The 27,922-nt window shown below is 42.3% G+C and overlaps 1 long non-coding RNA gene across 1 annotated transcript; it reads right to left on the reverse strand.

Moving 5' to 3' along the window:
* On the reverse strand, positions 1 to 27,100 carry LOC140209471 (uncharacterized). Its single transcript, XR_011888992.1, has 4 exons — positions 26,993 to 27,100; positions 10,719 to 10,783; positions 6,180 to 6,320; positions 1 to 88 (listed from the first exon to the last, which is right to left on the reverse strand). It is a non-coding gene; the product is annotated as an uncharacterized lncRNA (long non-coding RNA).
* Positions 27,101 to 27,922: the final 822 nt, after the last annotated feature.

A 27,922-nucleotide genomic window follows, 5' to 3' on the forward strand; every position in this document is an offset into this window, starting at 1 on the left:
CCAGCTGATGACTTTGACAAGTATTAATTCATTTTGCTTCCTGCTATTCAGAAATGTCAAGCTTTTTCTGTGGTAGATCTGTCAAGATCTGAAAGGAAAGATAATAAACAAATGTTTTGAACACAAATCCTTTGACAGATCGCTACCGAAGACGATTGTTAAGTTCCTGGTTCCTGATAGACCTGTTGTCTACTTCTGAATTCTCAGACATTTAGCATTTCAGGATATTTAAAATTCCTTTTTTTCTATATTCTTAATATTACTGGAAAATCAAAAGCTTAGAGCTCTACTTATAACATGACAAACATATGATGAGTCACATGTGATGGTGTAAACTTTGCTTTATATATGATCTGGGAGCTTCAGAAGATGTATGTTTGTTTCACAATCTCTGCTGGCAATGTGACAAGACATTCCATGAAACAAAAGAGTGTTACTGTGATGAATTGATTTGGACTTTGTCCACATTTGGCTTGCCAATATCCAAAAGGACTGTAGTCAGCTTGTGTTTGCATTATCAAAAGAGGATGGAACCTCCTGTGTAAAGTGGGTGATGAGTGGTGGTCAGGGCAACTTCGGCAGATTTCAATAGCACTGCTGACATCCATAGTGTAATTGTTAACAAATCACAGGACCATCTTTAGATATAACTGCTCCAAAAACCAAATGTCAACGTATTTAGGTGGCACTAGCAGTGGAGGTAAGTATATGATTATCTTCTTCTCACAATAGTGAGAGATGGAAGTCACATTATTGCAGGTCAAAATTACCAAATATTAAGAGTATAAGCAGGCCAAGGGCAATGAAGACAGAGTTATACAGGTAACAGACTATCCAGAAGGACACGTTAATAAGTGAAACTTCTAGAACCTCCAAATCTAATGATCTGGAACAAAAGCAGAACAGGGGTGGAAGAAAGGAATTTGCATATGTATAGCTCTGCGCATCACAGGATGCCCTGAAGCATTTCACAACAATTTAGGATTTGCAATATAGTAACTATTTTAAAGTAGAGAAAATGACAACCAATTTACAAACAGAAACCCACAAATATCAGTGAGATGAAGAGCAATTTAATTTGTAAGCCAGTGATAAATGTAGAACAGAATAGCAAAAGATTTTAAGGTTTTTCCTTTGAATAATACCAGAGGATCTTATATGTCTACATGAGGTTGCTTGGATTTATTGTCTGATCTCTGGATCTACAACAATTCAGGATATCCTCAAGTCTGGTGTGATCCATGAAGCTTTCAAAATGTGACTGCTACTTGAGTGTACATGCTCATATGCAATCACAAATTATGTCCTATAATTTTCAACATCTGGGAAAATCTCACAGCTGAGTTTTTTTTTGAAATTGGCAAGCAGTAATATCTGGCAGTGTTAGTTAACTAGTATGGGCACTAACATGTACTGTAGGTCTTCTGAAGGAGAATCTACACAATGTGAACAGCTGGATCATGTCAACACCAGAAGGACTGCTTGGGATCTTGAATATGCAGGAGGACTTTGTTTTCTTGTAATAACTGCTAACATTCAAATAATATCAAAGGGAACATGTATTGATGTAGAAGCTGTCAGGTAGTTGGAAGCTGAATAGCTATAACCACAGAGTTCCTACCTTGCATTTTCAGCTTTTTAAGTTACCAATTAGCACCATGACACAGGACTGATAGTTTTGTGAAAAATGTGTGCTTAAATAGTGACATTCAGAAACACCACAGCTATTCATCCAAACACAGGAGATTCTGCAGATGCTGGAAACCCAGAGCAACACACACAAAATGCTGGAGAAACTGAACAGGTCAGGCAGCACCTCTGGAAATGAATAAGCAGTATACACAAAGTGCTGGAGGAACTCAGCACGTCAGGAAGCATCCATGGAAAAGAATAAACAGTCGACGTTTCAGATCAAGACCCTTCATCAGGCCTGGAAAGGAAGGGGGAAAGAATCAGCCTGAGAAGCTGGAGAGGTGAGGAGAGGTGAGGAGAGGAGAGGAAGAAGTACAAAATGGCTGGTGATAGGTGAATCCAGGAGAGGGGATGGGGTGATGTAAAGAGCTAGGAAGTTGATTAATGAAAGGGATAAAGGTCTGGAGAAGGGGGAATCTGATAGGAAAGGACAGAAGACCATGGAAGAGAAAGAAGGGACAGGGGAGCACCAGAGGGAGTTGATGTGCAGATAAGGAGAGAAAGTGTGAGAGGGAAATAAGAGTGGGTAATGGTGAAGGGGAGGGAGGGGGACAATTACTGGAAGTTCGAGAAATCAATTTTCATGCTATCAGGTTGGAGGCTACCTAGACAGAATATAAGGTTTTGCTCCTCCAACCTGAGTCTGGCCTCATTATGGCAGTAGAGGAGGTCATGGACTGATGTGTCAGATTGTAAATAGGAAGTAGAATTGAAATGGTTGGCCACCAGGAAATCTTGCTTTTTGTGGAGGCCTGAAACGTCGATTGTTTACTCTTTTCCATGGACGTGGCCCAAACTGCTGAGTTCCTCCAGCATTTTGTGTGTGTTGCTTAGAATTTCCAGCATCTGCAGATTTTCTTGTGTTTATGAATAAGCAATCAATGTTTCAGGATAAGACCCTTCATAAATGCTGTCTGACCTGCTGAGTTCCTCCAGCGTTTTGTGTATAATACCTTTCATCTAATCAAGTACCCTTAAAATCAAATTCTACCATAATTATGGGAATGCAAAACCTAATTTACACCCTTCACAATCCTAGGATAAAGCACGGTGACGACTATATCATCTGATACAGGTATAGAGTCTTAGAGACACGCAACATGGAAACAAACTCTTCAGCCCAACTCAATCATGTTGGCTAATTTCCAGTGAGCTGGTGCCCATAGCCTTCTAACTGATTGTAGCCTCTACCGGTTAGGGTTGACCATGGATATTGTGTCCTAGCTGTCTAGATACGCAAGCCAGGGCAGTACCATATGAAAAGCAAGCTGGTGCCCATGTAGCAAGCTCTCCCTCTCCACGCATCCGATGAACCAAAGGAACGGCAGAGACCGATACAGTTTGGCACCAGCAGCATTGCAGGTGTTTCCAGTCAGCGTTGAGCTCAATGTAGGACTGTCTTAGGGACTCAAGCTCTGGAATTTTCCTTTGGGGTTTACTCCCGAAGCCTCCCTTATGAGTGGGTATAACCGCAAGGCAGCAGAGGTTTGAGATCAGAGTTTCCTTCTTCTAGATCAGCTGCCAACCATGGCTGACAAGTCCCATCTGCCCAAAGTGACTGTTTTTAAGGCACCAGTCGCCTGTCCTTGCCCCTTCTCCTGTCCGTAGAAATGCTTCTGCTAAGCCACACATGAAGGCTAGGAGCTGGACTTGGTTGTCAGAGGCTACTTGAATCGTACAGCATTGGGAGCATTTGATCGGTATTGGGAGCCTGTTTCCACAACTGCTCCCAGCTATAACAACTTAAAGGAACCATAGCCCTTTAAATTCCTCCAATTCCTATATTTATTTAGATGTTATATAAATGTTGCTGATCTGTCCACCTCAACCAATTTATTCTAAAAACACACTGTTCTTTGTGTGAAGAAGCTGCCTCTGATGTACCTTCTAAATCTTTCACCTCTGATCTTAATTCTATGACTTCCAGTTTTTAACATTCTCTCTCTGGGGAAAAGACTAAATACTTTCACCCCGTCTTATGCCCCTCTTGATCTTATATGCCCCTATCTGGACAGCTCTCCACCTCCTACATTTTGGGCTCTCTGCTATAGGAATGATGTTAATAAACTAGAAAGAGTGTAGAAAAGATGTTGCCTGGAGAGTTGTGTAGATTAGGGCTTTATTTAACAGTATGATCAAAATGATACACAATACTCCAAGTACAGCCTCACCACTTTCTTGTAAGTGCTTTATAGTGATCGGATTTAAGAGCTAAATATTGGCCTGGCCATCAAGGAAAAATTCATTGTTCTTTTTCAAAATAGTGCGAGAGAGAGAGAGAGAGAGAGAGATAACACCAACATAGCTAGAGATAGTATCTATAAATTGAAACACATGGCACTACTCTATCCTCTCAATACTGTACAGTAAGTCTGCCTGGAGTCTTGTGTTTGAGACTCAAAAGAATTGACAAGGTCACAAACAACTGACTTTGCCACCCAATTAGCATTGTTGACAGTCAGCCAACAATGTTGCTACCTGTGAATTTAACTGCTCTAGTAATCAAATATACACATATGCAAAATAAATTTACCCGCTTAGAGAATCAGAATTTTCACATCATAAATGGAATTTCGTAATCAAATCAGCCTTCCATATGGATAGAACACATGAGCATTGGCATTCAATAATTTCAGCCTACCAGTTTTGTCCCTGCCCAGACTGACATGCCATTTTCCTGTTTCACCCTATCTGACATAGTCTCCATGTCAGTTTTGTCACACCATGATTCTCACAAAATGTGTGCTCCCACTTAATTTTGATGTTTGTCATACATATGCTACCTGACCTGCTGAATGTGTGTGTTGCTCTGGATTTTCAGCATCTGTAGAATCTTTTACTGTATGTACAGAGCAGTACAACTGAGGAGCAGGCTGTTTGGCCCACAATATTGTGCTGAGCCAATTAAATTAGTAATCAAATGGCTAACTAAACTAATCTCTTCTCCCTACATGAACTCCATATCCTTCGACTGAAATTACCCCCTCTCACCTTAAATGCCTGCACTCTGGTATTAGACATTTTAACTTTCTGACTTTTAAACAATGCCTCAGCTAATAAATACAAGCATTTAATATGCCTTCTTAGCCACTCTATCAACCTGTGTAGACACTTGCAGGGAGCAATGAACTTGGACCTCAAGATCCCTCTGCTCATCAACTCTGTTAACGGTCATGCCTTTAATAGTGCTATGTCTCTTTACATTTGACCTATCAAGGTGCAACACTTCACATTCAGCCGGCTTAAACTGTATCTGCCGTTTCTCTCTCCATATCTGCAATTGATATGGTATCCTGTCATATTCTTTGCCAGTCTTCTACGCTATTCGCAACACCACCAATCTTCATTTTATCTGTAAACCTATGAACCCAGCCATCTACACTTTCACCCAGGTTATTTATATGCATCACGAGCAGCAGAGGTCCCAGTACAGATCCCTGTGGAACAACGCCAATCACAAACCTTCAGCTGGAATAAGTCCCTTTGACCACTACCCTCTGTCTTTTATGGGCAGGAAGGTTCCCAATTCAAATGGCTAGTTCACTATGGAGTCCTATACATCTTAATCTAAAGGATGAGCCTCCCATGAGTGACTTTGTTGAAAACTTTATTAAAATCCATGTAGCCAACATTCACAGCTCTGCCTTGATCAATCATCCTCATCACCTCATCAATAACTCAAACAAGTTAGTAAGACATGATTTGCCCCATATAAAACCATGCTGGCTCTTCCAAATTAGACCATGGTTTTCCAAATGCTCAGAAATCCTATCCCTAAGAATTATTTCCAGTAACTTCCATAGCACTGATGTGAAACTCACTGGTCTATAATTTCCAGGATTATCCATGTTTCTCTTCTTCAATGGAATAACATTAGCAAATTGCCAGTCATCCAGGTCCTGGCCTGTTGCTAGAGAGAACACATAGGTATTGGTCAAGACCCCAGCAATCTCTTCTCTTGACTCCCTGAATAGCCTGGTGTATATCCATCAATCCCTGGGGAGTTATCCATCTTAATAGATAAGAGACCCAACTCTAGCTTTTCCTGAAAATGCCCTGGCATATCAATACACTGAGCACTGATCTTCCTATTCTCTGTGTCTTTGTCCTTGGTAAATAATAATGTAAAATACTCATTAAGGACCTCACCCACATCCTCTGCATCAAAGCAAATGTTCCCACCTTTATCTTTGAGTATTCCTACCCTAGTTTTCCTCTTGTACTTGACGTGTGTATAGAATGCTCTGGGACTCTGTTTAATCCTACATGCCAAGCACTTTTCGTGGGCCCTTCCGGCTTTCCAAGTTTCCTTCTTGACTTATTTTCTGGCTTGTATATAGCTCCTCAATGGCTCTGTTTGATTTTACCTTCCTAAGCTTTATATACTTTTCCTTTTTTTTTCTTCACTAATATGGAAGGAAACCAGAGTAGCAGGAGAGGATGTGCATGGTTAAAGGGAGAACATTCAAAGACCAGACATACGGTACCGGATATCATATCAAATCCGGGTCACTGGAACTGTGAGGCAGCAATTTTCCTACATGTATTGCTGTTCCATCCACCGATGTTTGCTTGCAAACCAACTCCTGGAAGAATAGTCCTTTAGATGATTGTCTCTCCCCAGCCAGCTGGAATTAGATTCAAAATACTCATTAAAAATTTGCTGATATTACAACATTTAGAACTACAACTGATTCCTAGCATAGCAGTATTGATTGAGTAGAACCATACAGTAAGAATGAGGCAGCATTCTGCAAACACATCTTTAAGTGAAAATGCCTTTCACGCTCAGTAAGCTCATTGCATTCTGGAGGAGCTGTTTGTATCTGTTTTGTCCTACAGGCAAAAGTGCCAGGACAAATCACCATGATTAGGGCAAATTTTATGTCATGCTAGATGAAGCATTTTGTAGACCTGTTGTGACTGATCGTTAACATTAGTCAGTGTGATTATGATTAATATGCTTGGTTTTTCAATGACAGTGAGCAAAGGTATGGGAGAGAACACTGTTTTAAGCTTTTGCCACATGTTTCGTTTTTAGGATTATGATTCTTTCTTAATCTCGGGGGATCTATTTTTTTCTCCTGTTGCCTACCTGTCACTTACAAGAGGAACTAAAAACAAACTCCAAATGTTTTCAGGGAGACCATTCTGAATATATATTTTAACAAGATATTTATAATTCTGTTTGGATCTAGTTTTTTGATTAAAGTTCAACAAATAGCTTAGAAATGACAAATGCATAATGTAGTACCACTAAATCCTTAATCCTGTTTCAACAGGAGACCAGTTAATTTCCTGACCTGCTGAATTTCTCAGGCATTTTGTGTGGTTCTCAAGATTTCCAGCATCTGCAGAATCTCTCGTTTCTCTTGTTTCAATAGCTAATGACTAAAATAAGAAAAAGAGAAATAGGGATTCAATTGGAATGTGTTAAGTGTTTATGTAATAACATAACTGACTTGACTTGGTGTGATGGTATTGGGTTCGCTGACCGTGAAGATCTAAACTCAAACAAAGACCTTAAGCCCTATCAGATATAAATAGCCACAACTATTCTCACTACAGGGAGATTATACTGTAACTACACAATCCACAAAGACAAGTTTATTTCCCTGTTGATTCTCCATGGCAAGTTTAGCTGTCAATACCTACTATTTAAGCAAAGAGTGCCCCCCCCGCCAGTACTACCAAAGAGAAGAAGATTCTTACAGTTAACAAAATAGTTTCAAACAAAGTTCTTTTATTTTCAGTGATACATGTTTCTAAGAATCTTGTTTAAGAATTCAAACAACATTCTTAAAACACAGTTAAAACTCAGAGGAGTTCTATCTTATAAAATACTTCCAAATTACAAATTATTTCTATAACACAAAGGATTTCCAGAAGAGAGGTACAATTTCTTTAAAGTAAAAAGACATACCAAGGTTGCAGACAAAATAATCATCCATTGCAGATGTTGAACCTAGAGGAATGTATTCTATTTCACCCTATGTTTCTTTCAGGCTTCTTGATGTCCCATTCCTCATTAGCTTTAACTGTTCTCTACATTTATACATTTCCTTTGCCATTAGGTGACTTCTCATGTATGTGATATTTCCTCAGATACCTTTGTTCCAAAAATTTCTCAAAGCTTTTGGGAGACATAGACCCCAGCTACTCACTACTAATTCTCTAAAGCTAACTTCCTTGAGTACATAAAACTCCCAATGTTAAAAGATCAGGATTTGATATTATCCATCTGATCTTCAAGCTTCCTTGAACTAAGAAACTTAGATAGTTTGTCTGTTTTGATACCAGCCAAATTAATTAACCCATTGTCTTTACTGCACCTCCGGAGCAGCAATAAACCAGGAATTGTGGGCCAGTAGTCTGTTCCATAGACAGAACTTGTTTGCAAAACTGTGATTTCAAACTTCAAACTTATTACTACTTTCCATTTTCATTTTAAGAACTGAAGACCAGCTCATATTTATGACCTGAAGGTAAACAATGATATTAGTTGGGAGTTTAAGTTACAACTTTTTGATCTTACAAGTGGCTGCCACTGTGTTTAGAAAATCTGCTTGGCAAACATGAGGACCCCATCAGTCAAGAAGCAGATATCCATCACACTTGTTCCCTTGGAAGATGAAGATCAGGTTGAAATCCTTTCATCACAGCAGACTTAATAAGTTAAAACTACTTCTTTTCCCACAATTGCAGCTTGACCTACTGACTATATACAGCATTTTCTGTTTTATTTTAGATTTCCTACATCTGCATTTCCTTTTAATTTACAAATTAATATAAGTTTATATCTGAAAAGGTACTATTACATTGCAAAAGGAAGATATGAAGACATGAACGTGTGTTATATTTGTTGATTTATTAAAAAATGTTTGGAAGTACTATATCCTGGATTATAAAATTATAATGGCTCAGGCTTAGTTGTCTTTTTAATGTTCATAGGGGTGGTTTTGGGGACAGAAAGGGGAGGTGGAAATCACGTTAGGATTTAGGGATAGAGATGTGGAAGAAGTAGAAGTCAAGCCAGAGTCCAGGCCTCTGCTCCATGATCCATGTTTGAAAGCCAGTGATATGGGAATGTGATGAAGGATACCTGTGGACATATATTGGACCAACAAACACTGCGGATAAACATCAGCGAGGACAGGGGCTGGTGACAGGCCAAGATTAACATGTTCTACCAGTTGGATGGGTCCAGGGATAGGAGGCCTGTGTCGGAAGGAATCTTTACATAGGTAAATCAACATGTCCAGGGTTTGAGGCCTGGAGTTTGGAGTCCCAACACTGGTGAGGCCAGAGTTTAAAGGCTGGAGTTCAGGGTTCCGTCATTAGTGAGTCACGGGTCAATATCAAGGATCAAAACCTGAAAATTTATGAAGTCCAGAAATTTGAACCCATTGGCCAAAACTCTGGTTCTGAAAGTCTATTAGGGAAGTCAGAAGACCAACATATAAGAGCCCATGAGACCACAGAAGGCTGGGGGCCTAGAGGAAGCCTATCCTATTATGTGTGTGTAGGAGAGAGGAAAGGAGCTTGTTCTGCGGTTGTTATTTTATTGTTGTTTTGTTGCTGTTTGTGTTGTTGCACTGAACACTGTGGCATGCTATGTTGGTGCTGGGATGTGTGGTGACAATAGGGGGCTGCCTGAACACAGTCATAAAATACCTTTAGATTCTGTTGGATTGTTAACACAAAGGACACATTTCACTGTATGCTTCCACCTACTGAATATGTGATAAATAAATAAATCTGAATTAATATTACACAGTAGATTTAATCAATACCAAATGCTGACTTAGATTTCATAAATGTAACTACTATAACAAAGCATCATAGAAAATTTATGACATATTTGGCCCTTTGTGTCTTTGTCAGTCAACAAATAGCTCTCCAGATTAATTCTACATTTTATTTCCTACCTGTACAGGTCATATCACTTAGTTCCCAAATTTCTTTGGGCAGTGTGATTTATCCTTCAGTAGAAATTATTTTTTTCCTCATCCTTTTTCCAGTCTGTCAAATCTTAGCCCACTGTGTCTTGACTCGTCTGCTAAAGGATAAGGCTCCAAGAGCAGGATCATGCCTGTAGCTGAACCTCCTGAACACTTTCCTCTTGCCTGGGTGAGTAGAGATACAACAAATCTCTGGAAGTTTGACTTATCAGCGAGCTTGTTGTCACACCATTCACCAGCTAAAACAATCACATTGTTCAATAAGATCCATGATCAAGGACTCCCACCATCCAGGTCATGCTCTCTTCTTGCTATTTCCATTGGGAAGGAAGGTGGACCCAGGTTCAAGAACAGTTACAACCATCCAATCTTCAGGCTCCTGTAGCAGCATGGATAGATAACTTCACTTGCCTCAAAACTGAACTGATTGCACAACCTATGGACTCACTTTCAAGAAACTTACAACTTATGTTCTCCATGTTATTTATTGTTATTACAGTGGATTCTGGTTAATTGGGGCACATTAGGACCAATATATTTTGGCTCAATTAAGTGGCTACCCCAATTAGCCAAAGTTTCATGGAAATAGTGTAAAAAGGTATAAAAAAAACAAACTGAGTAACAAATTATATATTTAATTGAAATACAGACCAAATTGGAACACTACCATGACCGACAAAACAGTGTATTAGTTCCTAACAGTTATCAACAGAGGGATTCATCCAGTGTACGCAACAGACAAAATCAGCGCAGGCACCTAGTACAGATAATGGACTGCCTTCATACAACGCCCTCGACAATTGCATTCTCCAAGTCTTCATTTACATTTTAATATTTAAGGTGATTGGTGCTACCTTCAAATTCTACGTAGTTCCTAACTTGAAGTAGTGAAATTGTTTCATTTTCACTTCCAACTCTTTCTGATATCTCCAAGCTGAATGCTTAAAACTGCGATGAGCAAAATGACTACTGCTGATGGCACTGATGCCAGTCATCATGAAATGATTGGAACAACTGAAAATGGCAAATATCAAAAAGTCCATTCCTGCCACATTGGATACTCACCAATATGCCTACTGACACACCTGCTCTACAACAGATGTCATAGCATTCATCTGGTCCTGACACACCTAGAAAACAAAGACAATGGTGTCAGATTGGTAGTTCTGGAATTCAGTTTGGCATTCAACATTGTTATTCCATTAACCTTGGTGAACAACTCCTACTCCTCAGTCTAAATATACCACTGTGCAACTGGGTGTTGGACTTCCTAATGAGTAGACCTCAGAACATCAGGATGCAAAATCGCTCCTCCCTCCCTATCATCCACAATAGAATTGCTCCCCGGGACTGTGTGCTGAGCTCATTGTTAGACACTCTGCTTACACATGACAGCACGGCCAAAACACCTGTCTTTGTAAGTGACTGGAGCAGTTAAATGAAAATGTGCTGTAACACTTTGGTGATATAATCATTCATGTCTTGGGTCTCAGGAGGGGAAAGGAAGACCAGATGAACTTGTGAGGATCTCAATCATGCAGTCGGGTGGTGGAGGTGGCAGAGTGCTGGCTTCCCACTTGCTGAAAGCAATAGCTAAGTCATGGGATTCCTGGGGGAGTTTGGTGAGGTTGAGATTTTTCTCTGTCTCCATGAGCAGGCCTTTAGTTATCAACCCATTGTGAACAGATACAAGACTACTGTAATGTCCTAGAGAACAGGCACCCAAATCATTTCAGATCCTGTGAGAGCACAATCTGTATGAAAGAGAATATTGTAGGCAAGCAAACCAAGCACACTGACATACGTCCCTCTGTTTAAACAGATTTTGGCAATCTGATCACTTAAAAGATGATTATAAGCTGGCATCAGCTAAAGTTGCAGGTAGGGAACTGAATGGGCAGGTGAAGCAAGGTCATGATTGGAGAACCAGGGGTAATCCAAGATGAGAGGAGTGCTGAGCGAGTTGATAAGAAGGAATTGCTTGGACTTACGATGAACGTAAAGCTCACGTACACAAGCCATGTGACTGCTCTGAATATCCCAGACCCCAAAGGATGTCTGTCAATGACCGTGATGCAGAAAGGGTGGAAGACAGGCTTGATAGAAAGCCCAAGCTGCACACAGAGTCCTGTCCAGAAAGTTGCCAGCTCGCCCGGAATCCATTGGTGCCTTCCATGTGCCATGATAGTTTAATGACAATAAGCGATAAACATTGACACTTCTTTCAAAATATACTGTATTTACTAAATGTTTACCAATTGTAACATTAAATCATTGGCAAACAAATGATTGACTCTGAAAACGGTCTTGAAAACAGTCTTACTACATCATCTTTAACTCTTCTCACTTTGAGTTTTCTAACTTTCCCATCTTCATTAGGGAACATTTATATGACATGTCCTCAAGGCCAATGATACATCTTGGCTTGGTTATATTTCAGTAAGATGTCATCAACTGCTTGTAAATTTGGCCTCTCAGTTCTCCACTTTTTCCAACTCTGGTGATTGTTAATGTACTCTCTTTGCTACCTTAGACAAAAGTTTTGGCCAAACTCTGGACTTGCCTCCATTGCTGCCTGTATAGGTCAGCATTGTGTAAGTGACCTGGTGAATCAGGAGGCGAGACAAACTTTTGTGTTTGATGCCTAATAGGGTCAAAAATGAGGCTTCTCTGGATTTGTAGAGACTGAAGTAAGTGGTCTGGTGTTTACAATAGCTGTGACCTTGGCCATGAGGGTTGTCAGGATGTTATGTGAGTTTTGAAGACCCAATTGTAAGGAACATTGCATCAAGGATTGGAAAAATGATGCTAATTATTCTTTCCCATGAACCACCTATCAATTTGTATGACCTCCACATGTTTTTCTTGCCATGATGGACCATGAGCTAAACACATTCAAGCACACATGTGTAGATCCAGGTTCAGTGCTCAAGTGATCTGCTGGCAAGTCTGTCATTCTCTGTTTCTGATATTTACCCTGGAACTAGTCACACAACTGTAGACTAGGCTACTCATTGTTCACTTTCCCCCAACTATCTATCGCTCCTATGGCTCCTTCAGTGAATTGCCAGTTTTGATGACACATTTGTCTGTGGAAATGTCTGATATGCTTTAATCAAAGACAATTCACATTTGTGCAGGTTTTGGGGGATGATAAACACTGAAATTGAGCAAATACCAGTTTTCTTTGTTAGGATTTGGTGGAGGCACTAACTCAGCATAATTGTTCCAGAAAGTGTCTCCATGAGCTCACATAATGATATGTCATTACTGGTTTCCTTCTCCAATTGTGACTGAGGAATATAAGTTGACTAAAGGCCTGCTCTCTGTTATTTGGGTAGGAGTGCAGAAAGGAAGTGGAACTACCCAACATTTTGACTCATCTTTGCTAAACTCATGATTCAAAGGAAGACCTCACCTTTGATGGAAGATGCAGGCTTATAATCATCTTTCAAATGACAGAAGATATATTGCCAAAATCTGTTTGAGCAGAGGTAAGTATGTCAGCGTGTTTGGTTTCCTTGCCTACAATCTTTTCTTTCATACAGACTGTACTCTCACAGGGTCTGAAATGATTTGGGTGCCTGTACTCCAGGACATTACAGTAGTCTTAAATCTGTTGACAGTGGGCTGAGCACCATTGAGGCAGATTTCACCCACCATGACCCAACCTAGGTCTAGTGGTCTGGCATAAACTGCATCATGCCCAACCTTGTGCTGTTCACGTACCTTATGTGCAGGAATGGTGTCTCTGCCAAGCAACCAGAGAATCTCAGCAGAAGAGTCAAATAGGCAAATCTTGTCAACTACGACCTTAAGGTATGAATGACCACGTGCAGCTTAACAGTTGGGTTTTCATCTCTGTTGTTGGGAATATCCTCACTCCATGAGGATTGGCAAGGGTAAGCCGATCTCGCCTCCTGTTACCTCTACGACAAATCCACTGGTGTTTATTCTGGCAATATTTGATGTTCCAGAACATGTCTTTCAGGTGTATGGGGAAACAGAACTTTGAATACTGAAAGCATCAAAGAACGTTGATTTTGCCAATGACATGTTGCTTTAATCATCTCATGTCACAATGTCTCTATCTTTTGCTCAGTATGTCCTCTTGAGTAGATGCTGACTAGACATAACTTACAGCAAGGATTTGCTTTGAAAGTCCTTCCACATACCTCCGTGCATAAGGCAATTGGTACATCTGAAAACCTGCCCGCCATGCTCTGTTGCGGGTATGCTGGAACCAACAGTAGACCAAGGTGCTGGCCCTGAATAAAGTTCTGATATGTTCTGGTCACTGCTGCACTCACTGATATCTTAATAATGATAAATGATAAACATAATGCTTTCTTCAAAATATATCTACTAAATGATTACCAATGTTTACACTCTACTGACTTCAAGGACCTTTTAGATTACAAAATGGCTTCTATGGTTCCTACTTTACAATAACGAATTCACTTTAAGAGGGCTTCGTTGACTGGGAAACATTTCAGCCTCTAAATGTCATAAGGGCGGTGGCTGTGAGCGGACCCAAGTGCAAGACACAGACACTGAAGTACTAGGGACAGGACTAGGATACAGGGCGATGGCAAAGACATGGACAGGAAAACCAGGAACCTGGAACAGGATTGAACAAGAGAGCTAGGAGCCCGGGCTTGGACTCCGAGCCAGAGACTGGACAAGGACCCAGTATCTGGGTCATGCCTCTGACTCGGACCCCAGAGCTAGGTAAGGACAAGGCTTGGCAGGCAGGCAGGATGAGGCTGGAGTCTTCAGGCTAGAAGCTAGAGGCTAGAGACTTGGCAAGAGGCTAGAGGCTAGAAGCTGGAGTCTACAGGCTCGAGGCTAGGCAAGAGACAAGGAGAGGCTTGGCAGAAGGCTGGAGACATGAGGTGAGGAGAGGCTGGAGACTTGAGATGATGCGAGGCTGGAGGCTGGAGACTTGAGGCGAGGCGAGGCTGGAAGCTGGAGACTTGAGGCGAGGTGAGGCGAGGCTGGAGGCTGGAGACTTGAGGCAAGGCTGGAGGCAGGAGACTTGAGGCGAGGCTGGAGGCTGGAGACTTGAGGCAAGGCGAGGCGAGGCTGGAGACTTGAGGTGAGGCGAGGCGAGGCTGGAGACTTAGACTTGAGGCAAGGCCTGGCAGGCTCCTCCTGGGCAGGGCACGAATCTCCTGGGCAGGGCACGGATCACCACCCGACAGAGGCAAGGGACAGGAAGGGACAGAACCAACCCCGGGTACGGCAAGATGGCCTGGCTTACCTGGGTGGAGGCAAGGGACAGGAAGGGACAGAACCAACCCCAGGTAACGGCAAGGCAGCCTGGGTTACCTGGGCGGAGGCAAGGGACAGGAAGGGACAGAACCAATCCCAGGTAACGGCAAGACGGCCTGGGTTACCTGGGCGGAGGCAAGGGACAGAAAGGGACAGAACCCACCCCAGGATACGGCAAGATGGCCTGGCTTACCTGGGCATAGGCAAGGGACAGGAAAGGAGCTAGGTACAGGGGGACTCCAGGACCAGACAGCAAGACAAGGCAAGGCTACTGGCAAAGCAAGGCAAGACGAGAACTTCAGGTGAGGCGAGAGTTACCGGCAAGACAAGACAATGCTTCTGGCAAAGCAAGGTGAGACAGAACTTTAGGCAAGGTGAGAGTTACCGGCAAGACAAGGCAGGGCTTCAGGCGAGGAAACAGAAGGCAGGGGAAGGGAATACAAGGAGTAAGGACAAGAACAATCCAGCAACCATGCCCTGGTCTCTGGAGGTATTTATGCAGCCAGCCCCAACTAGCATCAGTTGCCTCAATTAACTCAACAAGGACAGAAATAGGGTAGATATGAAAACCTGGACCGTGAACCAGAATATGGACTTCACGGACAGGACTATGACACTAAATAAAATTCAAGTTCTTTTTTTCTCACTTATTAAGCATAAACACAGGAGATTCTGCAGATGCTGGAAATCTTGAGCAGCACCCACAGAATATTAGAGGAATGCAGCAAGTTGGGCAGCATCTGAGGAGAGTAACAAACATTCCTGATGAAGAGCCTCAGCTCAAAATGTCAACTGTTTACTCATCACCATAGATACTGAGGTTATTCTTGTTAATTCATTTAATTAAATAAACCTGGAAATAACATTTCTGGTATTGGTCATGGTGAAAGTTTGTCTGGTTTACAAATGTGATTTATGGAAAGAAATCTGCAAGGGGAGTGGGAATGACCAATAAATGCTGATCCATCCAATAATGACTGCATTACATGGAAAAAAATAAAGATTTGAGTTTTTTAACAACCACTTTTTAAGGCCCCCACTGGCAGGGTTATTTCGAATATAGCAGATATTAATTCAAGCAAGAATCAGTCTTCAGATTTTATAGTAAATTGCAAGCACTAAATTGAAGCTAAAAGGACAAGTTGGCCCACAAATTAAGTGCATATGCATTAGGCAAATGTTAAGACAATGAGATTGTTTTAATTGGTCTGCAATCCAGGCAACTATGGGGTTAAGTAATTTGAACAATTATAAGTAAATTCAGGGACGTTTGCAGTTAGCAACTATACAGTGTTCAGAATATTCAGAGGTAACACTATTGTAGACATGCAATTCAAAGGAAACATTGTCTTCCTGAAATATTGAAGTAAATGATGTCATTGCAACTACTGAAACTGTATTGAATCACCTATTGATGTTAAGATATAAAAATATAATGTACTTTCGAGTTTGTGAGACTCTAACCTGAGGTTCTTCAGGAGAATATCTGCTTATCGTGATGAATAAAGTCTTCTATATCACCAGCTTCATTGTCTCTCCGGTGACTTTGATCACAATATTTGGGGGCTCATCTGGGATATGTTTGTAACACACTATATGGCCAGAGACTTAAGCTGTCTGAGGGGTGAGTGTTTTCCAAAGTAGCGCCCACACTTAAAGCCGTTTAGCTCAACAACCATCGAGATTACGAAATATCAAGGAATACAGCAGAGATCTGTATAAAGTGTGGTGTATGTGTGCTCATGTGTGTTCGTGTAAGGGATGAACTGTTAGACATTTTTGAGTAGCTTGGTGAGAAAGGGATACCAGTTGCGAAAGGTGGCCATTTGGGTGTGTGTATACCTGTTTGAGAGACTGTACAGCAGTGAATTTGGCTGTGAACATGTTTTTCTGTGTTTTAAGAATAAGTTTGAAACTTTGAGATAACGATGTTATCTTTTATATGGAAAGGAATACAACAGACAAGCATACAGCAGCACAGATTGCAGAGTACATGCTCTGTGGTTTCAAGTACAGTATGTGCTGCTTAAGTTTTAGTTATTCCTTATATTTTGCTTAAAATGGGAATTAGAGCAGTAATATTTGAGAGAGAGGTTATACTCAGGTATCTCTGTCATGATGGCAACTATCGAGATCAGACAACAGCAGGTCAATAATTCTGATAACCCCAGCAAACCCTTGATTCTAATTATCACCATTCATACACTTGTCAGTCTTTTGTCTGACTTGCCCTTAACTAAACTCACTTATGGGTATTCAGAATTCTGGCAGAAAATTGAAGAAGTTATTGAAATTCACCAGAAAGATATGCACGTGCTGGTGAAAGCAGAATGCCTGAAGAATATGGGGGACAAAATAGCCCAGGCAGTGCGGCAACTAGCGTGAATGCCGGTGATGAGGAGAGATACGGTTTCTTTATGGGGGAAGTGAACCAGTGGAGGGGAGGTGAAAGTAATTGGGGAATAATGATGACAGTGGCTCAAAGAGCTGATGAAGCCGCCAGAGCGTAAATATCGAGCATATGAGGAAAACTCAAGGTTGGACAATGCAGGGAGGGGTGATTCAATCTTCCTGAAAATGCTGAACGATGGCCTGAGCTCAGCCCACCAAAGAAGTTTTAGGCTTAGGTTGCAGTGGAATCGACTTGCCCAGCAATAGTATCATGGGCTAGGGAGATAGATCAGAGGAGGGGGAAGAGAAGTCATAAAGTGGCTGTAGTGAATGTAGCTGTTGTGAAGACACAGAGAATTTGCTTTGTGTGCCAGGAATCAGAGCCCTAGCAAGGAAGTGCTGAAATAGACATAGAAGGTTAAAGGAGATATGTTTCAGCTATGGTCATGTTGGATGCAGTGTTCTTAAATGAGAGGAAGGTAGGAAAGTCAATCACCAAAACTATTGGACTATTGGGGAGAGTTTAAACTAGAATTGCTGGTGTGGGAACCGAACTGAAGAGACGGAGGAAGGGGTGGTTGTCTCATAAATAGAGGAAGCTTGTAGACAGTGCCAGAGGGAGGATAGGCAAGTGATAGAGAAGGGATGCGCTCAGACTGATAGTTTGAGATGTGTCTATTTTAAAGCAAGAAGCATCATGAACAAAGCGGATGAGCTTAGGGTGTAGATCAGTACCTGGAGCTAGGATGTTGTGGCCATTACAGAGATTTGGATGGCTCAGGGGCAGGATGGTTAATTAGAGTGCCAGCTTTAGATGTTTCAGAAAGGACAGGGAGGGAGGCATAAGAGGTGGGGACGTGGCACTGCTGATCAGAGATAGCAGAAAAGGAGGAAGTCATGGAATGATTGTCTGCTGAGTTTCTGTGGGTGCAAGTTAGAAACAGGAAGGGGTTAATAACTCTACTGGATGTTTTTTATAGAGCACCCAATAGTAACAGGGACATCAGGGAGCAGATAGGGAGACAGATTCTGGAAAGGTGTAATAATAGCAGGGTTGTCATGGTGGAAGATATAATTTCCCAAATATTAATCGGCATCTCCCTAGCGCAAGGGGTTTAGATGGGGTGGAGCTTGTTATGTGTGTTGAGGAAGGGTTCCTGACACAATATGTAGATAAGCCTAAAAGAGGAGAGACTGTACTTGATCTGGTATTGGAAAATGAACCTGGTCAGGTGTCAGGTCTCTCAGTGGGAGATCATTGTATCCCTTTACCATAGCATTGGAGAGGAATAGGAACGGACAAGTTAGGAAACGGTTTTATTGGAGTAAAGGGAAATATGAAGCTATAAGGCAGGAACTTGGAGGCATAAACTGGGAACAGATGTTCTCAAGGAAATGTACGACAGAAATGTGGCAAATATCCAGGCGATAGACACTGCATAGGTATGTTCCAATGAGACAGGGAAAGGATGGTAGGGTACAGGAGCCGTTGTGTACAAAGGCTGTTGAAAATCTGGTCAAGAAGAAAAGAAAGCCTTATGAAAGCTTCAAAAAACTAGATAATGATAGAGATCTAGAAGATTATAAGGCTAGCAGGAAGGAGCTTAGGAATGAAATTAGGAGAGCCAGAAGGGGCCATGAGAAGGCCTTGGCGAGCAGGATTAAAGAAAACCGCAAAGCATTCTGCAAGTATGTGAAGAGCAAGAGGACAAGACAGGAGAGAATAGGACCGATCAAGTGTGACAGTGGAGAAGTATATGGAACTGAAGGAGATAGCAGAGGTACTTAATGAATACTTTGCTTCAGTATTCACTATGGAAAGGGATCTTTGCAGTTGTAGGGATAACTTACAGTGGATTGGAAAATTTGAGCATATAGACATTAAGAAATAGGATGTGCTGGAGCTGTTGGAAAGTATCAAGTTGGAAAAGTCTCTGGGACTGGACGAGTTGTACCCCAGGCTACTGTGGGAGGTGAGGGAGGAGACTGCTGAGCCTCTGGCAATGATCTTTGCAGCATCAATAAGGAAGGAAGAGGTTCCAAAGGATTGGAGGGTTGCAGATGATGTTCCCTTATTCAAGAAAGTGAGTAGAGATTGCCCAGGAAATTATAGACCAGTGAGTCTTACTTCAGTGGTTAGTAAGCTGAAGGAAAAGATCCTGAGAGGCAGGATTTATGAACATTTGGAGAAGCATAATATGATTAGGAATAGTCAGCATGGCTTTGTCAAAGGCAAGTCGTGCCTTACGAGCCTGATTGAATTTTTAAGGATTTGACTAAACACATTGATGAAGGTAGAGCAGTAGATGTAGTATAGATGGATTTCAGCAAGGCATTTGATAAGGTAACCCGTGGCAGGCTTATTGAGAAAGTAAGGAGGCATGGGATCCAAGGGTACCTTGCTTTGTGGATCCAGAATTGGCTTATGCACAGAAAGCAAAGAGTGGTTGTAGGCAGGTCATAGAAACTACTAGAACCAATTTACTAAGATTATATGGAGATGTGAAGAGCACTGTAACCAGGGTAACATTTGAGGCAAAACAACAGCAACAAATTGCTGCTCAGAGAGGACCTAATGGAGAAAAGATAGTCCTTTTGCAGTTACATAGCCAAGTAGTGGTAAGAGAGCTGCCTGAAAAGGCAGGGTTTTCTCCTCGGTGGAAATGACCACAGGTGGTGCTCCTGACCCAGTGAGGTAGCCAGTGGAAACACTAAACTCAGGTTAAATTTTCAACACCATAAATCAACCAGTTGTTTTTTATAAAAGTTGCTGGTGAACGCAGCAGGCCAGGCAGCACCTCTAGGAAGAGGTGCAGTCGACGTTTCAGGCCGAGACCCTTCGTCAGGACTAACTGAAGGAAGAGTGAGTAAGGGATTTGAAAGTTGGAGGGGGAGGGGAAGATCCAAAATGATAGGAGAAGACAGGATGGGGAGGGATGGAGCCAAGAGCTAGACAGGTGATAGGCAAAAGGGATAAGAAAGGATCATGGGACAGGAGGTCCGGGAAGAAAGATGGGGGGGGGGGGGGGAACCCAGAAGATGGGCAAGGGGTATATTCAGAGGGACAGAGGGAGAAAAAGAGGAGTGAGAGAAAGAATGTGTGTATACAAATAAGTAACAGATGGGGTACGAGGGGAAGGTGGGGCATTAGCGGAAGTTAGAGAAGTCAATGTTCATGCCATCAGGTTGGAGGCTACCCAGACGGAATATAAGGTGTTGTTCCTCCAACCTGAGTGTGGCTTCATCTTTACAGTAGAGGAGGCCGTGGATAGACATGTCAGAATGGGAATAGGATGTGGAATTAAAATGTGTGGCCACTGGGAGATCCTGCTTACTCTGGCGGACAGAGCGTAGATGTTCAGCAAAGCGGTCTCCCAGTCTGCGTCGGGTCTCGCCAATATATAAAAGGCCACATCGGGAGCACCGGACGCAGTATATCACCCCAGCCGACTCACAGGTGAAGTGTTGCCTCACCTGGAAGGACTGTTTGGGGCCCTGAATGGTGGTAAGGGAGGAAGTGTAAGGGCATGTGTAGCACTTGTTCCGCTTACACGGATAAGTGCCAGGAGGGAGATCAGTGGGGAGGGATGGGGGGGACGAATGGACAAGGGATTTGCGTAGGGAGTGATCCCTGCGGAATGCAGGGGGGGGGAGGCAAAGATGTGCTTAGTGGTGGGATCCCGTTGGAGGTATTAATTCCACATCCCATTCCCATTCTGACATGTCTATCCACGGCCTCCTCTACTGTAAAGATGAAGCCACACTCAGATTGGAGGAACACCTTATATTACGTCTGGGTAGCCTCCAACCTGTGGCATGAACATTGACTTCTCTAACTTCCGCTAATGCCCCACCTCCCCCTCGTACCCCATCTGTTACTTATTTGTATACACACATTCTTTCTCTCACTCTCCTTTTTCTCCCTCTGTCCCTCTGAATATACCCCTTGCCCATTCTCTGGGTCCCCCCCCCGCCCTCCTAGTCTTTATCCCCAGACCTCCTGTCCCATGATCCTCTCTTATCCCTTTTGCCTATCACCTGTCCAGCTCTTGGCTCCATCCCTCCCCCTCCTGTCTTCTCCTATCATTTTGGATCTCCTCCTCCCCCTCCAACTTTCAAATCCCTTACTCACTCTTCCTTCAGTTAGTCCTGACGAAGGGTCTCGGCCTGAAACGTCGACTGCACCTCTTCCTAGAGATGCTGCCTGGCCTGCTGCGTTCACCAGCAACTTTTATGTGTGTTGCTTGAATTTCCAGCATCTGCATAATTCCTGTTGTTTGAGTTGTTTTTATGTCTCCCCTCTTGCTGTGAAACAGAGACACCTCTTTTTCCCTTATTAGGGGAGAGAGAGAGAGAGAGCCTGTGGTATGTCGAATTACCAGGTGAATGAGTAGTCTTTGCAGTACTGCAAGTCTGCGTCGTTGCTGATGCTTTGCTGCACACTTGAGTGCTGGTGGGGGGTGCCGATGCTCTTATGCTGCTGGGGGGGGGATCGTCTCTTTGCTGCTGTTTTTGCTTGGGAGTGGGGAGCTGGGGGGTTGCTTTGGGGTTCTAACATTTAACTGTCAATCATTCTTTGGAACATTCCTCTGTTTATGTGGATGTTTGCAAAGAAAAGGAATTTCAGGATGTATATTGTATACATTTCTCTGACATTAACTGTACCTATTGAAACTGTATGACTTGCCTTCTTGACACCCTCGCAGAGAGAAGAATGGATCAATTCCACCCAGCAACAGTGTTATTACAGTAAATCCAAGTGGTGAGTGCCTGCCTGCTGCTTCACATCTGAAGTCTCCTGATGAAAGCAGTCTTGTGGATGAAATAGAATGGGAATGTGAATGCAGAAGACACAAAGAAAGCATGTCAGCAAGCTATGAACAATGTGCTAAAGTATAACAATAACTGTACTTTGTAATGAAAGCTGGTTCCACAAGGCAGTTGATTAGTTATATGGATCAGGATAGAAAGATATTGGGAACAATGATGGGAAAGGATCCAATTTATGGTATATATTAAAAGTTCCACAACTTTAATTGCAAGGCAGATCAAGGAAGAGAAGAAGTTTATACTTTATACTTTATTGTCGCCAAACAATTGGTACTAGAACGTACAATCATCACAGCGATATTTGATTCTGCGCTTCACACTCCCTGGATTACAAATATTAAATATTAAAAATATTAAAGATAGTTAAAATTAGTAAATATTAAAAATTTAAATTATAAATCATAAATGGAAAATAGAAAAATGGGAAGTAAGGTAGTGCAAAAAAATCGAGAGGCAGGTCCGGATAATTGGAGGGTACGGCCCAGATCCAGGTCAGGATCCGTTCAGCAGTCTTATCACAGTTGGAAAGAAGCTGTTCCCAAATCTGGCCATATGAGTCTTCAAGCTCCTGAACCTTCTCCTGGAGGAAAGAGGAATGAAAAGTGTGTTGGCTGGGTGGGTCGAGTCCTTGATTATCCTGGCAGCACTGCTCCGACAGCATGCGTTGTAAAGTGAGTCCACGGACGGAAGATTGATTTGTGTAATGTGCTGCGCCGTGTTCATGATCTTCTGCAGCTTCTTTCGGTCTTGGACAGGACAACTTCCATACCAAGTTGTGATGCACCCTAGAAGAATACTTTCTACGGTGCATCTATAAAAATTAGTGAAGGTTTTAGGGAATGGGCCAAGTTTCCTTAGTTTTCTCAGGAAGTAAAGGCACTGGTGGGCCTTCTTGGCAGTGAACTCTGCTTGGTTGGATCAAGTCAGGTCATTTGTGATATTGACCCCCAAGGAACTTAAATCTTTTGACCTGTTCTACTTACGCACCACCGATGTAACTTGGGTTGTGCGGTCTGCTACTCCTCCTGAAGTCAACAACCAATTCCTTCATCTTGCTGACGTTGAGGGATAGGTTATCGTCTTCGCACCATGCCACCAGGTTTTTAATTTCCTTTCTGTACTCAAACTCACCATTACCCGAGATACGGCCTACAATTGTTGTGTCAGTAGCAAACTTATATATTGACTTTGATGGAAACTTGGCTACACAATCATGGGTGTACAGTGAGTGCAGCAGGGGGCTGAGTACACAGCCTTGTGGGGCACCGGTGCTCAGAGTGATTGTAGAGGAGAGCTTGTCCCCTATTTTTACAGCCTGGGTCCTGTCTGTGAGGAAGTTGAAGATCCTGCTGCAGAACTGAGTGCTAAGGCCCAGTTTCTGGAGCTTAGGAATCAGTTTATTTGGAATGGTGGTATTAAAGGCAGAGCTGTAGTCAATGAAAAGGAGCCTTACGTATGCGTCTTTATTCTCCAGGTGTTCTAAGGAGGAATGTAGGGCCAGAGAGATGGCATCTGCTGTTGACCTGTTGCCTCGGTAGGCGAATTGCAAAGCGTCGAAGTTGACCAGTAGGCTGTGCCATAACCAATCTCTCGAGGCACTTCATAACAATTGATGTCAGTTGTTCACTGCATCCAAAAGCAGCCACCCAAGCTTGGAATGAGAATGGACTCGTGAGCTGGGCCCTTTCAGTGGCTGGGAGAATGATTAAAAGGACAGTGTGGGAGGGGTGCCAATGGGGTAAGATCCTGGCAGCTAATCCAACAGAGACCACCCCAGACCCTCCTGTACATTGGTCAGATGCACTGAAAGACATTGTTGGATTATTCTGACAATCCAATGTTATAAAAATAGGATGTGTTCAAATTTATGGAACATTTTATTGCCATCTCTGCTTAGTCTTGTAGATAACCAGTTAGTGATGATAGTGTAGATTTATATGCACAGAAGGACATGATAGGTTAGTAATTGTGGAAAGGATCTGAAGTGAAGGGCATTTTTTGCAGCCCTACTTAATTAAATCCTTTACAATATTTGGCCTTCTTGGGGTAGATTTCTGTCCACAGATCAAAAAGTGGGCATGTTAGAGAGTATTCTGGAGTTATGTCAATATAGCAGATATTAATTCGCACAAGACCCAGTCTTCAGTTTTTATTGTAAATTGCAAGCAGTAAATTGAAGTTAAAAACACAGATTGACCCACTAAGAGATTGTATATATATATATATCAGCCAAACATTAAGATAATGGGATTGTGTTAATTGGCCTGCAATCTAGGCAACTGTGGGTTTAAGTAAATTGCACTATTGTAAAGAAATCCAGGCAAATGTCACATCAAATGTATTTGAACATTCAGAGTTGTCTCCCACTGTAGATATGCAATTCAAAGGAAGCATTATTAACCCAGAGTATTGAAACAACCCAGAGTATTGAAGTAAATTATGTCATTGCAACTATTGAAACTGTATTTTGATCTTAAAGGTATAAATACGTTTCTTTTGAGTTTGTGAGAACCTGCTTAGAGTGTCTTCAGAGGAATGCCTGCTTATTGTGATGAATAAAGACAATAACATCGCCTGTTTCAGTGTCTTCTTGGTGACTTTAGTTACAGTCACAACACGTACAAGATAAAGAAATGATAGAATACTAATTCATTTCTTTTGTATGGAATCTTCCATTTAAAAAAACTTATTGCCACTTATATCATACATGTTTAAAAGTAACACACATAAAAGTTGCTAGTGAACGCAGCAGGCCAGGCAGCATCTCTAGGAAGAGGTGCAGTCGACGTTTCAGGCCGAGACCCTTCGTCAGGACTAACTGAAGGAACAGTGAGTAAGGGATTTGAAAGTTGGAGGGGGAGGGGGAGATCCAAAATGATAGGAGAAGACAGGAGGGGGAGGGATGGAGCCAAGAGCTGGACAGGTGATAGGCAAAAGGGATAAGAGAGGATCATGGGACAGGAGGTCCGGGGAGAAAGACAAGGAGGGCGGGGGGGGGGGCCCAGAGAATGGGCAAGGGGTATATTCAGAGGGACAGAGGGAGAAAAAGGAGAGTGAGAGAAAGAATGCGTGTATAAAAATAAGTAACAGATGGGGTAAGAGAGGGAGGTGGGGCATTAGCGGAAGTTAGAGAAGTCGATGTTCATGCCATCAGGTTGGAGGCTACCCAGACGGAATATAAGGTGTTGTTCCTCCAACCTGAGTGTGGCTTCATCTTTACAGTAGAGGAGGCCGTGGATAGACATGTCAGAATGAGAATGGGATGTGGAATTAAAATGTGTGGCCACTGGGAGATCCTGCTTTCTCTGGCGGACAGAGCGTAGGTGTTCAGCAAAGTGGTCTCCCAGTCTGCGTCGGGTCTCGCCAATATATAAAAGGCCACATCGGGAGCACCGGATACAGTATATCACCCCAGCCGACTCACAGGTGAAGTGTTGCCTCACCTGGAAGGACTGTTTGGGGCCCTGAATGGTGGTAAGGGAGGAAGTGTAAGGGCATGTGTAGCATTTGTTCCGCTTACATGGATAAGTGCCAGGAGGGAGATCAGTGGGGAGGGATGGGGGGGACGAATGGACAAGGGAGTTGCGTAGGGAGCGATCCCTGCGGAATGCAGAGAGAGGGGGGGAGGGAAAGATGTGCTTAGTGGTGGGATCCTGTTGGAGGTGGCGGAAGCTACAAAGAATAATATGTTGGACCCGGAGGCTGGTGGGGTGGTAGGTGAGGACCAGGGGAACCCTATTCCTAGTGGGGAATGTTTAAAAGTACTACTCACATTTAAATATTGCATTCAGTGTTAAATTAAGCAACAATGAGCAGGAGGTGGCAGTTAGCAACCCCTTCCGGCTTTTGGTTTCCTCATGAAGTTTTCTTGCTGTTGCTTTGGGTTCTATGATGGACGACAAACAATATGGAGGGAGGGGAAATGGGTTAAAGACAATATTTTTTATGTACACTGTTCGATTTTTTACTGCAATTGCGAAATGGTATGACCAATTTTAATATTTACCATATGGATTCGGTTACAGCAGCTCTTCTTCCTCCTTCCCAACTACCAGCATTTTTTTCTAGATGTCTATTTTTGCCACAACCCCATAAGCTGTCATGAGATTTTTTTTTAAATTGAGTTAGAGCCATGATAGAACTGCATTGCATTTCACAAAAAATACTTGTTTCATTTGTTCACAGAATTTTGACTGCTGCTCCAGAATTTGGCAGCTATCCCTAATTGTCCATGAACTGTGTGGTTATTTCTGAGGGCAGTGTGTCTGTGGTTAAATTTAGACCATATGAGAATGGCTTAGAACAGTGATCTAGATGTACTTTTATGACAATCCATTAGGTTCATGGCCATGATTCCTGATATTAACTCTTTATTCCAGATTTATTTAATTAATTGGAGGAGCAGTTATCTCAATACCATGGCTATGAGAACAGGTCAGAGTTGAATATACTGTGACAAGTGACTCACCTTCTTCCACTCCAAAGCCTTTCCATAATCCATCAGGAAAGTAAAGGAATGCACATATCTTGTTTAGTGAGTACAACTACAGCGACAATTAAAAGCTTGCTACTATTCAGGTAAAGCAGCCTGTTTGACTCTGAAGAGATATTAAAGTGACATTCCGTGCACCACCCTATATACTTCACCTTACTTCACCCCTGCCATATTGTGCCTCTGCTTTGCATCGTCTGTAAAATAGAAAGCAACCCGTGTAGAAGAGTCAACTGAAAGCAAATTAAGAAAGGTACTGAATAATGCCACAGCAGTGTTCGAGGGTGTCATTGAAAGCTCAAACATATCAAGGGTAGACTAGTGTTAAATCTCTGTATTAATGGAAACTCACCCCTGCTACTCACAGCAGCAACTCCCAAGCTCACGAAGGACGACAGGAACAGTTGGGCAAACGCCTCCGCTTCCAGGCTTCTTGTCCAAGTTTCAGAATATTCTGACACGTAAATATATTTCCATTCCTTCATCACAGGCACCTTTCCCAAGGGGGATGAGAATAAATACTGGTTAAGCCAATGAATCTCACATCCAAAAGTAAGCAAAATAAACGTGAATTTTAATTCCCTAGCTGCCATGGTGAACTCAGACATATTGCCTCCAGATCAGCAGTTCAGGCCCCTGGGTACTAATCCACATTGACCACATTGCTGCCATACTCCACATAACTAATGCCGGTTATTAAGCAAAGAGCATCAATTTTAAGGACCTACAAATCAGTCTTGTATATCAACCTAATTATGATTTAAGCTGTATGCAGTGAAGTCTGTGTTCATGATGTTTGTTTAGTATTTTAATAGTAACAGGATTAACTCCAACTTCACTTTTTAAAAGCTTGCAGGACCTTTTAATGACCATGGAATAACATACTAAGTAAAGCGTCTCTGCGCTAATGCACTCCTTTGAAGATACGCATTGCCAGCAGGAACATATTAGCAACCTAATGTGCATCAACTGTTTCCATTTTTAAGATGCAGCCTGCATACGCCCAGTTGTTGGGCTCAGCCACTCCCATTTTGTCATTATAAGTAAAGCTGCCAAGATGAGAAATGGATATGAGGTAACTGGTTATTAGGATTAATTGTCTTTTAACGGTGCAGTGAAGCAGGTAGGCCAAAGAGATTAAGCTGCAGATAATAAAGGGCAATATACTCATTGTTTTCTTTCAAATTTGCTCGCACATATGAACTCTGCTACAAGCTGCTACGTCTGTCAGTAAGTGAAATATTGCAAAGCAATTTAACAGCTCCCTTTGTGAGACCGTCTT

Source organism: Mobula birostris, chromosome 14 (genome assembly GCF_030028105.1).
Source record: "Mobula birostris isolate sMobBir1 chromosome 14, sMobBir1.hap1, whole genome shotgun sequence".
In the NCBI taxonomy this organism is placed as follows: domain Eukaryota; kingdom Metazoa; phylum Chordata; class Chondrichthyes; order Myliobatiformes; family Myliobatidae; genus Mobula; species Mobula birostris.